Here is a 15,294-nt window from a genome sequence, read left to right on the forward strand (position 1 = left end):
TTGAGTAAGCACAAGGCGAGAACCAGCACTCCTTAGACTGCTTCCCTTCCCTTTACTGGAGTTTATTTTCCTCTTACATTATACAGGGGAAATTAAAAACTGTTTAGTAAGCGTATTATAGGCAGGGAACCTGTCTACTAATTCTGTTGTATTGTACTCTATCAAGCACTTAGTACAGTGCTCTACACACAGTAAGCACTCAGTAAATACGATTGAATGAATGAATGCTCTGCACAAAGTAAGCACTCAATAAATACTGTCAAGTGATTGATGTGTGTAACAGGTCTTAACTCTTTGGTGGAAGAGTTTGAAGTCAATGTAAATAAATGAATAATCACAAAGAAGGGACAGTGCAATTCCCACTTAGGCTTGTTATATCCTTATATTGTTATATAGTTTGTTGCAATTCGAGGTGATGAATATTTTACTTTGAATTATCTGCATATTATCTTGATTCAAGAAGGGCCTGCAGGAATCGCCAGCCAGATCTGGTTCTTAAATCTTGAGAAATTCAAGTTTGACAGATGTAAAAAGAATCCTTCTTTCTTTTTGGAGCAGTGACAAGTGTCTTGCAGGATGAGCCCGGAAAACTCTCACCGAAAAGACAACTCGCTCTGGAAAAAAGATGTGAAGGATTTTACCTAAAAGCTCTCTCTTGTTCCCTTGTCTCTGATTAACTACAGTACTTCCTTCTTTTCTTTGCCCGTACTTGAAGAACATTTGAAACCAGATTAGGAATCACAGCAGATTGTTTGTGTAGACATGCAGGTAAATTGCCTCCCGGGGACAGATTGTTGTGGGGAGAGGTGAAGTGAGGTGAGGAGTGGTAAGGACGATCACTAATGACGGTGGGGGAGAGATGAGTGGGATCTGTGATGTGTGAGGAATGAGGTAAGGCGTAGCTTTTCCAACATACATTCCCTTTCCTCTCCAGCCGTCACTCACGCTCAGCCTTTCCCGGTTCCACCCTCAATTTCCACAGCCCTCCCCACCTCTCAATTTGTGGGACACCACAAGCTTCTCTGGCTTAAGATAGCTGTCTACAGGGAAGGGGAGCCATCGGACTGTGTGTGGGAGGCCTCAGGAGGACATGTATTGCTGCCTTAAGCCCCAGACACCAGGCTGACAAACCCAAGGCAGGGAGCGTACACACCCTTCCACCGACTGGAGGCCAGCTCTGGCGGTCTGGGCCTGAGGCAATGATTGGGCAACCCCAGACTATCAAACGGAGGCTTTCAGGTATAACTAATGGCGAGGCACGATGCGAATTTGCTGTTGGAAATGGAACTTGATTCATTGAATGTCTCCGGGGAGGTTTCACCTTCAGTGTTTGGGATTCTGATCTCACGGATGGGAAGGAGATAATTCCCAGGCACTGCAGAGGCAGGGAAAAGGAGGAGCACTAGGCCATCTGTTTCACCCGAATAAAAGTTGAAAACAATATCTGATCATTTCTTATCTGCTCCAGGGCTTAGTATAGTGCTGGACACATAACAGACACCGCATTGATGATTATTAGCAAGGATTTAAAAATGAAACCCACCAAGCCTGGGCATTGCTTGCTCCTTCCAGCAGACTGAGCAAGGTCTCATAGCACCAAGCCACTGGGCCAAGCTTCTAGAGGCAGGTTTCTAAGACTGAAGACTCAGAGTGACCTCCCTGCCTTTCTACGGCTTCTCAAGGGCCTCAACTCCATGAGGGATGGAACGGAACAGGGGAGCGAGAGAGGGGAAGGTGTGTTTCTGCTTACTGGATCTGTCAAGGTCGACGTAAATTGGCCCAGTCATTACCACCGGTCATGTAGGTAAGTCAGTAGAAATGTTTTCCTTTTACTCCACCTCCACTTCCCCAGACGTATTACCTGTTTGAGCCCCCCATTCCCCTGCCCCATGATTCCCATTCTTCTTTAAACTTCTCTTCCTGTGGCTTCTGTGAGACCTTACATTCCATTCCCCGGCTCCAACCCTGTGCCTTCACACTCTGAACTTCATCCCGTTGGAGACAGCATGGCCTAGTGGGAAGAGTATGGATCTGGGAGTCGGAAGATCTGGATTCTAATCCTAACTTTGCCACTGGTCTGCTGGGTGACCAAGTGCAAATCACTTAACCTGGCTTCCAGTGTTCTAGTTTGGTCATTGGTCTGCTGAGTGATCTTCATCAAATAATAACAATTATGGTATTTGTTAAGTGTGTACTATGTGCCGAGCACAGTTCTAAGCTCTGGGGTAGATAATAATTTTCGTACAGTCCCTGTCCCATATGGGGCTCACAGTATAGGTAGGAGGGAGTCCCCATTTTACAGATGAGGAAACTGAGACACAGGAAAGTTAAAAGACTTGCCCAAGGTCACATAGCAGACAAGTGGGAGGCCTGGAATTAAAACCAGTTCCTCTGACTCCTAGGCCTGTGCTCTTTCCCCTAGGTCATGTTGCTTCTCAAGTCACTTTACTTCTCAATGCTACTCAGTTTAGTTATCTACAAAATGCAGATGATCATACCTGCCTTTCCCTATTTCACAGGGATGTAGTAAGAACAAAAATGAGGTAAGTAACGATGACATTTATTAAGCATTTTTTGTGTGCCAAGTGCTGTACTAAGCACTTGTAAAGATACAGGACAATCGGATCACACATTTTCCTTTTCCCACATGAAGCAAAGAGTCTTAGGGGGAGGGAGAACAGTTATTGGTTCCCCATTTTACAGAGGAGAAAATTGAGGCACAGAGAAATTGTAACTTGGCCAACATCACACAACAGGCAAGGTAGCAGAGCTGTGATTAGAATCCAGGGCTCCTGATTTAGAGCAAGCTGTGGCCTTGTAGAAAGAGCACAAGCCTGGGAATCAGAGGACCTGAGTTCTAATCCTGGTTCAACCAATTATCTGCTATATGACCTTGGGCAAGTCACAACTTCTCTGTGCCTCAGTTATCTCATCTATAAATGAGGTAACTTAATCCTCATCTATAAATGAGGATTAAGACTGTGAACCCCATGTGGGACATGGATGAACTGTGTCCAGCCTGATAATATTGAATCTACCCCAGTGCTTAATACAGTGTCTGGGGCATAGTATGCACTTAACAAATACCATTTTAAAAAAAAGAAAAAGACTTCCCAGGCCTGTGCTCTTTCTGCTAGGTGAAAGTGTTTTGGGAATAAAAGCACTATATAAAATCATAGAGTGATTTTTTTTTTTTATCTTGTTTGCCACCCGATAGTATTTGAGCTGGGTTGCAGGGGGCACCTTGATTTACTGAGGTAGTTATGGGATCATCCTTGGGGGTAACAGATGATCAGACCTCAGGATAAGAAGACGGAAAACTGATGCCTGGTTTTCCTATCTCTCTTCTTATTGATGCTGGGGTTTGCATTTTTGTATATAATTTTATTCCTGTGGTAGAAGCAGTGCAATAATTATTTATAGGGAGGAAAAAAAGGGTATTACCATTTAAGAGTCACAACTGAGCAAGGGTTATCTAGAAAGTGGAAAAAGAGGTCTCGGAACCGCAAAATCATATTAGATGTTACAAAATGGAAAAACAAAGGATCAAGCCAGGTGCGGGAAAATGAAACTTAGAGGCTTGGCCATCAGGCATTATGATTGCACTTAGAGGTTAAATGCATGTGAAGCAAAATGTTCATGTTAAATGATATTTTCCTGCTGTAGAACATTAAACTTGCTTTTCATTCACACATGCTCATGCTTACTCTCAGCCCTCATTCTACAGTAAATAATAATAGTAATAATCTCCATAATGTAGAAATGGGTGAAATCAGACCTTACTGAATGGCATATTAAAGCTAAATTGTGGGGGCTTTGGAGTAGAAATGTAGACGGGAAGATCCTAGGCAATATGTCTTTTTCCAATTAGGTACATTTTCAAGTTTGTAACTGCAAAGATTTGTCTATCAGTCACCTGGTTGTGGTAAATGGCACAAATTTTCAGCTTTCATTCCTCCTGGAACAGAGCACCAGCACATGCAAAGGTACTTAGGTTTTATTGCTCCTTTTGGCTAATTTCATTACTGTTTTCCTGGTTTTGATTTTTAAAAAAGTATTCAAGTGTATATCATGTCTCCCTGAGTAAAATGAGCATTTTTCCTTGCATAGATTGAAGGTTCTTTAAACATGAGCAAGTGCTAAATCAGACATTGCCCTTCTTGGAGTCATTGTTGCTGGTTTGTCAGTTTGAGTGTTTGAACTTGATTTATCTCAAGTTGAAGTTGACTGTATTAAAATCTCCATTTAAGTATGTAAAGCTCCACATGCACCCAGACAGTAAGTTATTCATCGTCAAATGATGAGCAGTTGCGTTCTCATTGGAAGGGTAAACACTGGAGATGGACAGAAATTTGTTTCTCCGCAGGATGATTTGAAAAGCAGAGAAAGAAACTTGCCTATTTTTTACTCTGAAAAATTAACGGTGATATATAAGGGGATAAAATATGGTTTCTACAATTTTGATGTTGCTTTCTCTCCTTTTTTTAAGAGCACATAAAGAAACCAGCAGAATTATGGATTCTAGTATTGATCAGGTTAGGGATGGTGTCGAGCCATTGGTGAATTAATTAGAATTCTTATCTTAGTTCATTATTTGGTTATCTCAGGCTCTTTTATTCCTTTTTAGAAGTATATCACAGTGAGAATAGATAATTAATTATCCATAAATTTATAATAATTAACTGAGGTTCAGTCAGAGATACTTGGGAAGTAGATGGCTAAATGATTTTCCCCTCTGCCATGATTTTTTTGTTAATTTATGCCTTTCATTTATTTTAAAATATGAACACCATTGAATAGTTGTTTAGAAATTCCCTAAGTATGAAATTTTATTTTATTTTTGAAAATAAAATAGTTTGTCCCCATCATTCATGGGCGTTTTTTTTTGTTTGCAGTTTTGCTTTTATGTATCCAACCCCTGTGTGTAGCAATTTACAGTCCACACATCACAATCCCTTGTTTTTCTGTCTCATTTTTATACCCTAGAAACACTAGTTTACCCTAGTTTTTTGCAGCTACAGTTTTCCCAGATCTGTTGCCTAGCACAAGATCTTACTCAAAACTGGGTCCCCGCACCGTGCTGTGTGTCAAGAATATTTATTTCACCAGTCATTCATTCATTCATTCTTTCATTCACTCATTCCTCAAAAATCTCCAGTGGTTGCCTATCAACCTTCACATCAAGCAAAAGCTCCTCACTATTGGCTTCAAAGCTCTCCATCACCTCTCCCCTTCCTACCTCACCTCCCTTCTCTCCTTCTACAGCCCAGCCCGCACACTCCACTCCTCTGCAGCTAACCTCCTCACTGTGCCTTGTTCTCACCCGTCCCACCATCGACCCCTGGCCCGTGTCCTTCCCCTGGCCTGGAATGCCCTCCCTCCGCACATCCATCAAACTAGCTCTCTTCCTCCCTTCAAAGCCCTACTGAGAGCTCACCTCCTTCAGGAGGCCTTCCCAGACTGAGTCCCCCCCTTTTCCTCTGCTCCTCCTCCCCTCCCCGTCACCCCCACTCCTTCCCTCTGCCCTACCACCTTCCCCTTCCCACAGCACTTGTATATATTTGTACATATTTATTACTCTATTAATTTTATTAATGATGTGTAAATCTCTATAATTTTATTTATCTATTTTGATGGTATTGGTGCCTGTCTACTTGTTTTGTTGTCTGTCTCCCCCTTCTAGACCATGAGCACATTGTTGGATAGGGATTGTCTCTATCAGTTGCTGAATTGTACTTTCCAAGCACTTAATACAGTGCTCTGCACACAGTAAGCGCTCAATTAATATGATTGAATGAATGAATTGCATTTATGCATTTATTGAGCACTTATTGTGTGCAGAACACTGTACTAAGCACTTGGGAGGGTACAGTATAACAATAAACAGACATATTCCTGCCCACAAAGAGCTTACAGTCTAGAGGGGGAGAGATACATCAATATAAAAAAATACATTACAGATATGTACATAAGTGCTGTGGGGTGGGAGGGGCGATGAATAAAGGGAGCAAGTTAGGGAGACACAGAAGGGAGTGGGAGTGGGAGAAGAGGAAAGGAGGGCTTAGTCAGAGAGGGCCTCTTGGAGGAGATGGGGCTTACAATAGGTTTTAAAGGTGGGGAGAGGAATTGTTAGTCGGATATGTAGGTGTCACCCTCTGACTGAAAGTCTTCTAAAGGAGTTCCTAGAATTCCTAGTTATGTTTTCAACCAGCTTTATTCATTCAATCATATTTATTGAGCACTTACTATGGGCAAAACACTGTATTAAGTGCTTGGGAGGGTACAATATAACAATAAACTGGACACATTCACTGTCTACAATGAGTTTACAGCTTGTCTCTCCTTGCTTGTTGAACAGTGAACTGCCTAGGTAATAGAATTCAGTGCCAGCCTTCACTCATTCATTCAATTGTATTTATTGAGCACTTACTGTGTGCAGAACACTGTACAAAGTGCTTGGGAGAGTACAATACAACTTTTAGTTACCAGTGACGAATCATAGGGTTCATTAGGTATACGTTGGCCCATATAACCTTGATCTTTTCAGACTAAATGTCAGTCTATATAGTTTGCATAGTCATCTTCATGTACTGCTCACAGCGGGTAGTCAATAAATACTTCCACTGCTGCAGATGATAATAAAGACTCAGTTCAACCACACTTGAAGAAGCAGCGTGGCTCATTGGAAAGAGCCCGGGCTTGGGAGTCAGAGGTCATGGGTTCAAATCCGGGCTCCGCCAAATGTCAGCTGTGTGACTTTGGGCAAGTCACTTAACTTCTATGTGCCTCAGTTACCTCATCTGTAAAATGGGGATAAAGACTGTGAGCCCCACGTGGGACAACGTGATCACTTTGTAACCTTCCCAGCGCTTAGAACAGTGCTTTGCACATAGTAAGTGCTTAATAAATGCCATCATTATTATTATTAAAGTGGCTTTACATGGGGTTTATTTTAAATGACACATCTTATGATATTTTCCAATTATGGTGCTAATGAAGCATAGATGATTTCCTGTTTTACAGCTATGGAAACTGGGGCATAAATTAAGGAACTGTGTTAGGTCACACTGTGTTCCTGACAAAACAAGGAATACATTAGGTTCTACTCTTCAGGCTATCTTGTCTCTCTCAAGCTGACTGTCGCCCATTCAGATCAAACAATGAGACTCAGGAATGGAAGGCAAGAGAAATAGCCTATTGGGGAGAAGGAAACTGAGTTGGGCGTGCCATGGAAATAAACCCCTGTGTCTCCCCTTTCTCTCCTTCCAGTTTCTCTTAAGGCTTGGAAACTCAATTCTTGCAGAAAATGCAGTTTAGCTAAAAAGGAACAATTTGGAGGCAGCAAAGGTCAAGCTGCAGGAGGCAAAAAACACAGTAACTCCACCCTTACAGCTAGGATCTGGCAACAGAGAGCAGCCAGACTTATTAATGAGATGATCTGTGGTGTGCTCATCTCCAGGCCAGTAGGGTCCATTGGATTAATGATCTCTTCTAATCAATCAATCAATTGTATTTATTGAGCACTTACTGTGTGCAGAGCACTGTACTAAGCGCTTGGGAAATACAAGTTGGCAACATATAGAGACAGTCCCTACCCAACAGTGGGCTCACAGTCTAAAAGGGGGAGACAGAGAATAAAACCAAACATACTAACAAAATAAAATAAATAGAATAGATATGTACAAGTAAAATAAATAAATAAATAGAGTAATAAATATGTACAAACATATACACATATATACAGGTGCTGTAGGGAAGGGAAGGAGGTAAGATGGGGGGGATGGAGAGGGGGATGAGGGGCAGAGGAAGGAAGGGGCTCAGTCTGGGAAGGCCTCCTGGAGGAGGTGAGCTCTCAGTAGGGCCTTGAAGGGAGGAAGAGAGCTAGCTTGGCGGATGAGCAGAGGGAGGGCATTCCAGGCCCGGGGGATGACGTGGGCCGGGGGTCGATGGCGGAACAGGCGAGAACGAGGTATGGTGAGGAGATTAGCAGCAGAGGAGCGGAGGGTGCGGGGTGGGCTGTAGAAGGAGAGAAGGGAGGTGAGGTAGGAGGGGGCGAGGTGATGGACAGCCTTGAAGCTGAGGGTGAGGAGTTTCTGCCTGATGCACAGATTGATTGGTAGCCACCGGAGATTTTTGAGGAGGGGAGTAACATGCCCAGAGCGTTTCTGGACAAAGACAATCTGGGCAGCAGCATGAAGTATGGATTGAAGTGGGGAGAGACACGAGGATGGGAGATCAGAGAGAAGGCTGGTGCAGTAGTCCAGATGGGATAGGATGAGAGCTTGAACGAGCAGGGTAGTGGTATGGATGGAGAGGAAAGGGCAGATCTTGGCAATGCTGCGGAGCTGAAACCGGCAGCGTTTGGTGACGGCTTGGATATGAGGGGTGAATGAGAGAGTGGAGTCGAGGATGACACCAAGGTTGTGGGCTTGTGAGACGGGAAGGATGGTAGTGCCATCAACAGAGATGGGAAAGTCAGGGAGAGGGCAGGGTTTGGGAGGGAAAACAAGGAGTTCAGTTCTAGTGTGCTACATGACTACCCTGTGGTCTTATCTTGTAATATGCTGTCAAATCATCTCTGATCCATAGCAACTCCATGGACACATCTCTACCAGAATGTCCCACTCTCCATCTGCAATCATTCTGGTAGTGTATCCATAGAGTTTCCTTGGTAAAAATACAGAAGTGGTTCACCATTGACTCCTTCTGCGCAGTTATCTTGAGTCTCCACCTTTGGCTCTCTCCTATTCTGCCGCTGCACAGTACAGGTGAGTTTTGAATTGTAGCAGATTGCCTTCCACTCACTAGCCACTGCTGAAGCTAGGGATGGAATGGGTATACCTCTGCTTGACTCTCCTTCCCATAGTCAAGACTGGTAGAATACTGGAAACTCTCCAGGTGTAATTCTAAGAGGGGCCTTCTGGCCTAGAAGAGTTCATATGAGCATATTTCTTCTTCTTTCTTCTTCTTCTTCCACATTAATGAAGGGAATACTTTACTCCTCCCAGAGAAGATGCTAGGAAAGTGGAAAAAGAAACAATTAGAGGGTCTTCTAAAATGAAAAAGGCTTTAATTAGATGGACATAAAAACTGGTAGAGCTTTATACACCAATCAAAAGAGGTGCCTTTATACATGCAATATATCTAGAGTTAGGGCATCAGAAGCCGTGTGGCTTTGTGGATAGGCCTGGGAGTCAGAAGGACCTGGGTTCTAGTCTTGGCTCTGCCGTTTGTCTGCTATATGACTTTGGGCAAGTCACTTCACTTCTCTGTGCCTCATTTACCTCATGTGTAAAATGAGGACTAAGACTTTGAGCCCAATGTGGGACATGGACTGTGTCCAACCTGATAAGCCTATATCTACCCCAGTGCTTAGAACAGTGCCTGGCACATAGTAAGTGCTTAACAAATACCACAAAAAAATGAACTTTACAGAGACCTTAAGGGATTAAGGTCTTATTAAAATCATATCTCCTCCAAGAGACCTTCCCAAACTAAACCTTCATTATGCCTACTCCCTGTTATTTCTCCAGTGTTTAGAACAGTGCTTGGCACATAGCACTTAACAAATATCATTATTATTATTTCTGTGTCACCTATACACTTAAATCTGTACCCTACAAGCACTTGATAGTTAATTCACCCTCAGTACCATGGCACTTAAGTACATATCTATAATTCATTTTACTCTCTGTCTTGCCTTCTAGACTATAGGTTCTTTGTAGGCAGGGAAGGGATCTACCAACTCTGTTGTATTGCACTGTCCCAAGTGCTTAGTACAGTGGACTGCACACAGTAAGTGCTCAATAAATACCACTGATCAACTGACTGATTGATAGAATGAGGACAGGGTGAATCGGAGATCAGCATGAGGACCTCAGATAGGGAGAATGAAATCTTGACAACTTCCTTGTTGTTTGTGCCCCATCTGAAAAAGTGTTGCTGTCATGTTCAGCTGCATTCACTCATTCCTGGAAGTTGAGTATACGTTGTCTCCAAATCTCTTTTTTTTTCCTCAGGATAAATTGCAGAATAGTTCAGGGATAATATCTTTTACATATTTTGGATTGGCCAATGATATTTATTGAGTGCTTACTATGTGCTGTGTGCTGAGAGCCTAGGATAGTACAATACAATAGAATTGATACAATAATCCCTGCCCTCAAAGAGCTTAAAAGCTAGTGGAGGAGACAGGTATTAAAAAAAAAATTACGGGTATGAGAAACAATAGAATATAAGGATATAACCCTAAGTGGATTGGGGATGGGTTGAGTATCAGAGTGTTTATGGAATTAATGTCAAACATTACATGAAGGAAAGGAAAATATAGCAGGGAGATGAGTGTTTAGTCAGGGAAGGCTTCCTGGAGGACATTGGATTTTAGTAGAACTTGGAAGATGGGGAGATGGTCATCTGTTGAATATGAAGGGAGAGAGAATTCCAGGCAGGAGGGAAGATGTGAGCAAGGGGTCATGGGTGAGAGAGATTAAATTGAGGCACAGTAAGTAGGTTAGTGTCAGAGGAGCAAAGTGTTTGGGTTTGGTTGCAGTGGGAGGGAAATGAAGATAAGTAGAGGGGAGAGAGCTGACTGAGTATTTAAGGCCTATGGTGTGAAGGAGCTTCTGCTTGGGAAGCAGCGTGGCTCAGTGGAAAGAGCTCGGGTTTGGGAGTCAGAGTTCATGGGTTCTAATCCTGGCTCCGCTGCTTGTCAGCTGTGTGACTCTGGGCAAGTCACTTCACTTCTCTGTGCTTGTTGCCTTATCTGTAAAAAGGGGATTAAGACTGTGAGCCCCACGTGGGACAACCTGACCACTTTGTATCCTCCCCAGCGCTTAGAACAGTGCTTTGCACAAAGTAAGCACTTAACAAATGCCATCATTATTATTATTATTGATGGGGGTGGATTGCCAACCAATTCAGATTCAATAAAGCCTCATTAATATAGTGTTCCTTACCCAGATCTCTAGTTTACCCAAACCATTATTAGCTTTCCTGATCCAGAGTCTGCACTATTTCAAGATGTTTTGTGGGTGTTTTTTTTTTTCTATCTCAGTATTCATTAAGGGCTTTTTATGTGCCAAGCACTGTGCCCGGGATTTGTTCCAACCCTCCCAGAAATTGCCTGCAGTTGAATTAAAACATGACATTCTGATGTGCCATGTTTGGCTGGGATTTTATACTTTTATAGCATTAGAATCCATTTAGTCCAGCTGTTGGTCCTGGGGAAAAGAGCACTCCTCTTCTCAGCAGAAGACCTGAGTTCTTAGTCCTAGTTCTGCCTGCTAGAGCTATGCCATCAGTGGTGAAGGATTCTTAATGAAGTACCATTTTGGGTGTTCCATAGGTAGGCAGGTCTAGCAGAAATCCTAAAAAATGGAGACTAACACGGGCTGTAAAGACTGCAGAGGCTACGAAGGTAACATCCTTCTGAGTCATAGCATGTTGGCTCAGCTTTGGCAAAAGACTGCCCTCACTTGGGCCATGCATGGGTCATGCATGTAAGAAACCTTCACACAACTTCACACTGGGCTATACCTGCCCGCCTACTCAACTCCTTCACCCCTTCACCATTCCTGCCCTCAGAGAGCTTCCAGTATACTGGAGGAAACAGACATAAAAGTAAATTACAGGAAGGGGAAGCATCAGTATAAAGATATGTTCATAAATACCATGGTGTTAAGGGTGGAATTAGCATTAAAGTGCTTAGGGGATGTGGACTTAAGCACATAGGTGACAGAAAGGAGGAGAAGCAGCATAGCCTAGTGGATAAAGCATGGGTCTGGGAGACAGAAGGACCTGGGTTCTAATTCTGATTCTGACACTTGTCCACGATGTGTCCTTGGGCAATCCACTTCACTTCTCTATGCCTCTGTCGCTTCACCTGTAAAATGGGGTTTAAGATTGTGAGTCCCGTGTGGGTCAGGGACTGTGTCCAACCTGATTACTTTGTGTCTGCCCTAGCATTTAGAAGAGTGCCTGGTGCATAGTGAGTGCTTAACAAATACCATTAAAAAAAATGGGATGGAGAGTGGGTTGAGCAGATGAGGGGTAAACTATAGGAGACACAGAGGAGAGATGAGAGATTAGTTAGGGAAGAGTTCCTGGAGAAGATGTGGTTTTTAATAGGGCTTTGATGATGGGGAGAGTGTATTCATTCATTCAATTGTATTTATTGAGCACTTACTGTGTACAAAGCATTTAACTAAGTGCTTGGGAAGTACAAGTCAGCAACATACAGAGATGGTCCCTACCCAATAACGGGCTCACAGTTCTAGAAGTGGGGAGACAGACAACAACACAAAACATGTGGACAAGTGTCAAGTCATCAGAACAAATAGAATTAAAGCTAAATTCACATCATTAACAAAATAAATAGAATAGTAAATATGTACAAATAAAATAAATAGAGTGATAAATCTGTACAAACATATATACAGGTGTTGTGGGGAGGGGAAGGAGGTAGTGAGGGGGAAATGGGGAGGAGGAGAGGAAAAAGGAGTGTAGCCTGTCAGATATGAAGAGGAAGGGAATTCAAAGTAGGAGGGAGTATATGAGCCAGGGGTCAATGGCGAGAGAGACGAGATCTAGGGGAAGGAAGTAGGTTGTTGGGGAAGGAAATAGGTTGATGTTAGAGGAGTGAAGTGTGTAGGCTGAGGTGTATTGAGAGAGAACATGCAGAGTAAGGAGAGTATGAGTTCAGCTGCACAAGTGACCGTCACAGAGAAGTGATATTGATTTATCGACTTATTGAGAAGTGATATATTGAGTGCAGCATAGCCTAGTGGATAGAGCATGCACCTAGGAATCACAAGGACCCAGGTTCTAATCCCAGTTCCACCATTTGCCTGCTGTGTGACCTTGGGCAAGTCACTTCACTTCTCTGTGCCTCAGTTCCCTCTTCAGCAAAATGAGGAATAAGACTGTGAGTCTCATGTGGGACATGGCCCGTGTCCAACCTGAATGCCTTTTGTTTACCCCAGTGCTTAGAACAGTGCTAGGCACATAGTAAGTGCTTTACAAATACCATGTAAGAAAGAAAGGTGTGGAGCTGAAAATAAGGCTGGTGAACCAGTGGTTTCCAGATGGTACTGGGTGGACATTGCCCGCAGTTTGTAATAAATTTAGTGACAGTAATAATTGGGGTATTTGTTAAGCATTTAGTATGTGCCAAACAGTGGGGCAAATTCAGTATATGCAGATGGGACACAGGCCCTGTTCCACAAAGGGCTCACAGTCCATCTGGGGGAGAATAGGTATGGAATCCCTATTTTGCAGATGAGGAAACTGAGGCACAGAGAATTAAGTGGCTTGACCACGGTCACACAGAAGACAAATGGTGGAGTCAGGAATAGAACCCAGGTCCCCTGACTCCCAGGCATGTGCTCTTTCCACGCTGCAGGTTTGGGACATGGAAGATGAGTAACAGGTGTCATTATACCATAGCAGAGGGGAAAAGTTAAAGGGATTTTCTTGAAGTTGATTTTCAGTTTGAATTGCTTGCTTTTGCCTGTTTCTAGCAAAATGAGAGGTTCTTAAAAATACAATTAGGTAACATTAATATGCTATTATTCAATTTTTCAGATTATTTGTCAGAGAATTTTAATGAGGTAAATCTTTACATAACCTAGAATTTTCAGCATATTGCATGCCTATAGTTGTTAAGAATAAAAATTCTAATTTCAAATGAAGAAAATTTATGACATGTATCTTGGGTTGCAGTTTAATCACTGTTCATTCTGGAAAGTATTGACAGTTGTCCCGTGGAAGCTATTAAAGTTCCTGTCCAAGGTTAAATGAAATTGCAGTTTATCAGGGCAGCATTGAGAAAATAAGGAAATCTGTTCATGGCTCTTGATTAATGCCAAGCGTGATCAACACAAGAGGGTTCATTAAGCTATACATCATGTGGGTAATTTAACATGTCATTGTGCCTGCTGTCTGCTTTAACTCTCTACATAACACAGTGTTTCAAAGTTGTATCAGCTCTTCAGTACAAGTTCTATATAGAGTTGATCTTGTTTGTGTTGATTTATCATGTTTTATTTTTACATCCATTCATCTTTTTAGGTACACTGTAGAAAGCATAAATTCCATCCAACCATGTTTTGGAGTTGAGGGAACACATTTGAAGTACTTGTATTTTAGGCAATAGCTAAACTATACTGGAAAAGAAATCAGAACATGATTGTATTTTCCCAACTGCAATCAAACACGGGTCTACAGTACTTATGTACATATTGTACTCTACCATTTCCCCTATCTGTCATTGTTTTTAATATTTGACACCCCCATGAGATTGAAAATCCCTTGAAGGTAGGAATCATGCCTACCAACTCCATCGTATTGTATTCCCTCAAGTGCTTAGTACAGTGGTTTGTGCACAGTACACACTTAATAAGTACCATCGATAGATTGATTAAATCTTGGGATAGAGTAGGAAAAGTTTCACATATGATCTTCCCCATTTGGGGTACCTTTTTACCATTGTTTCACTGCACAGGTTGTCTAATTCACTACTTACTGGAGTATCAGTTGGGTCTAATGAAAGATACGTTTGCAAGCAATGTTTTCCTCATTCTTAAATCTTTGCCACATATTAATTTCCAAGTTAAATCAGCGGACGCTAGGATTTGTGTTTGCTTCAGTTTCTGGATTGAAGGACGAGGTAGATTGTAAACTCCCTCTTGACCGCAAGATCTTTATAGGCAGGGAATGTGTCTGCTAATTCTGTTGTATGCTCTGCACATAGCAAATGCTCAACAAATATGATTGATTGGTCTGGATGGAGACTTTCTTATGGTATTTAAGTGCTTACTATGTGCCAGACACTGTACTAAATACCACAGTAGATACAAGATAATCTAGTTGGATACAGTCCATGACCCATACGGGGTTCACAACTTTAATCCCCATTTTACAGATGAAGTAACTGAGGCACAGAAAAGTTAAGTGATTTGCCCCAAATCACAAAGCAGACAAATGGTGGACCTAGGATTAGAACTCAGGTCATCTGTCTCCTAAACCTGTGCTCTTTAAACTAGGTCATGCTGGTGAGGGGTTGAACAATTAATAATCACACAAAATATGATCCAAATATTTCATTTTTGAGGCATTTGTTCTCCTGTTGTAGAGGCAGTAAGATGTGTCCTGGAAATGAATTTTGTTAGCAAAGAGACCGTATGAGCTACAATAGATCAATTGTATTTATTGAGTACCTACTGTATGTAAAGCAATATATTAAGAACTTGGGAGAACCATAGATTGAATTAGAAACACAATCCCTTTCCTCAAAGC

At 42.3% G+C, this 15,294-nt stretch overlaps 1 non-coding gene across 1 annotated transcript; it reads right to left on the reverse strand.

Moving 5' to 3' along the window:
- Positions 1-8,778: 8,778 nt before the first annotated feature.
- LOC119924911 lies at positions 8,779-8,916 on the reverse strand. The gene has a single exon (XR_005449589.1). It is a non-coding gene; the product is annotated as a small nucleolar RNA SNORA7 (small nucleolar RNA).
- Positions 8,917-15,294: the final 6,378 nt, after the last annotated feature.

Source organism: Tachyglossus aculeatus, chromosome 2, assembly GCF_015852505.1.
Source record: "Tachyglossus aculeatus isolate mTacAcu1 chromosome 2, mTacAcu1.pri, whole genome shotgun sequence".
Taxonomy (NCBI): Eukaryota; Metazoa; Chordata; class Mammalia; order Monotremata; family Tachyglossidae; genus Tachyglossus; species Tachyglossus aculeatus.